This window comes from Neopsephotus bourkii, unplaced genomic scaffold (assembly GCF_033783945.1).
Source record: "Neopsephotus bourkii isolate Nb327-2 ecotype Australia unplaced genomic scaffold, CSIRO-AGI_Nbou_v1 NB_1761, whole genome shotgun sequence".
NCBI lineage: Eukaryota > Metazoa > Chordata > Aves > Psittaciformes > Psittacidae > Neopsephotus > Neopsephotus bourkii.
Genome location: NW_026902235.1, coordinates 923,478 through 925,763, shown reverse-complemented (window position 1 = coordinate 925,763; position 2,286 = coordinate 923,478).

Sequence of the window (2,286 nt, the reverse complement as noted above, 5' to 3'; positions counted from 1 at the left end):
ATGCTTGTTCGCTGCCTGTTTGCTTCTGCAGGGGAGGATGCTTGAAAGCCAGGGGCAGCGCGGCTGTCCCAGTGTCACCTCCTGTCCCACATCAAACTGGGACAAATCTGAGGGTATTTGGATAGTAGGGGAAAATCCTTCCCTGTGAGGGTGCTGAGGCGCTGGCACAGGGTGCCCAGAGAAGCTGTGGCTGCCCCATCCCTGGCAGTGCTCAAGGCCAGGTTGGACACAGGGGCTTGGAGCAAGCTGCTCCAGTGGAAGGGGTCCCTGCCTGTGGTAGGGGTTGGAGCTGGAGGAGCTTTAAGGTCCCTTCCAACCCAACCCATTCCATGGTTCTATGATCAGTGTTGCTCGCTGCAGAGCAGCTCCAGGGAGTCAGAGCCCTTGGACCCTTCTCTGGGGTCACTTGGTATGTGCTACACCCATGCGGTGCATCCCTGCACCCCAGGGACCACAGTGAGAGTTTCACATGTCCCGTTGGAGAAGCAGGGGACACCCCAGAGCTCCCACTGCACCCAGGCCTGCTCCATCCATCCATCCGTTTGTCCATCCATCCGTTCGTCCCTCCCTCCCTCCCCCCATCCATCCCCTCTCACAGTGCCAGGGACTCGGCTGCTCCCGGCTGCCTTCATGCCCTGGGCGGTGCTGGGGGCTCCGTGGGTGCCAGGAGCCGGGGGCAAGGTCTGCTCCTGCCCGTAAATAAGTGCCAGCGTTCCCGGAGCTGCCCTTTGTCCCCGAGCCCCACGTAGCTGAGTACGGGGACACCACAACTGAGGCACCATCCCCTGGGGGGGGGGGGGTGCAGCTCGCCCCCACCGGGCGCTGGCCCCGAGTCCGCCCAGCCTGGGACCAGTGAATGAGCAATAACGGATCCCGTCCACCCGCATCGCGCCGGGGCTGCGGCCGCCCTTTGCTCAGCTCAACCCTCGGGTGCCATCAGCGCGTCCCCTTGCGCCGGGTGACACCGCGGCTCTGGTGTGGCAGGGATGCAGGGATGCAGGGATGCAGGGATGCGGGGATGCGGGGATGCAGGGATGCGGGGATGCGGGGATGCAGGGATGCGGGGGGGGGGTCCCCCATTGCTGAGCGCCCCCTAAGCTGAAATCCCATTGAGGAGTGCCTCGCGTGCTGTGCCCGGGGGACACCGGCGCCAGCCCTGTTCGTGCAGGGGAAGGTGCAGGAGGTTCCTGGGGGCAGCCCCTCCCCGGGGCGGTGCAGGAGGGGCGCTCCCGGCTGAAGTTCAGCGCGGGCCGGCCCCGCTCAGCACCTCCCGTTCATCGCCCGCCCCCCGCCTTCAGAAGCGCCAGCGCGGGCCGGGTCCCGCAGCGCCATGGCCGCGGGGCCGGAGCCCGCCGGGGAGTGCGGGATCTGCTACGAGGCGTTCTGGGGCGGCGGGGGGGGGGGCCGGGCCCCGCGGGAGCTCCCGTGCCGGCACTCGCTCTGCGGGCGCTGCCTGCGCCGGCTGCTGAACCGCGCCGCGGCCGCCGCCTTCGTGAGCTGCCCCTTCTGCAGGGCCGTGGCGCTGCTGCCCGAGGCGGCTCCCGGCGCGATGCCGGCCATGGGGACCCTGCCCGGGGACGAGGAGGAGGAGGAGGAAGGCAGCGGCGCGGCCCCGTCCCGCCCCGTGGCGGTGGAGGTGGCGTTCGCCGCCCACGGCCCCGTCTTCACCGTGAGCGGGGCGGTTTCCCCCTGCGGCCCCGAGGCCTCGGGCGCCTTCGTGCTGGGGCTGCCGGGGCGGGGGCTGCTGCTGGACACGCAGCCCCCCCCCGCCTCCATGGAGAACCTGCGGCTCGGCTTCGCCGCCGGCATCCTCGTGCTCATCGTCTGCACCTTCTTCCTGCTCCTCTTCCTCAAGTAGATCTGCCCGGGGACAGCGGCTCCCGCAGCCCCCCCGGCAGCCAGGATGGACCCAGCGGCGGCGCAGGGGCGGCTGAGCCCATGGAGGGCTGAGCACGGCCCGGGCTGCGGGGCCGCAGGACCTCGGCTGCTCCGCAGCAGGCCCCGGGCACCACAGCTTCAGCGTTAACCTCTGGCCGCGGTTGGCTTCAGCCCGGCTCTGCCCCTGCCCCCGGGGGGTTCCCGGCTCGGCGGCAGTCCCAGCGCGGGGCCATGGACACCCCCGGAGGCTGGACCCCCCCCCCACACCGCGCCTCAGTTCATGTCCGCGGGCAGCGGGGGACGGGGAGGGCCCCAAGCGCTGCTCCGGAGCGGGTCACGGGCAGGTAAAGCCCCTTCCCCTGGGACGAGCCCGGCGTGGTGCAGGCAGCAGGACGAGGGAAGGGCAGA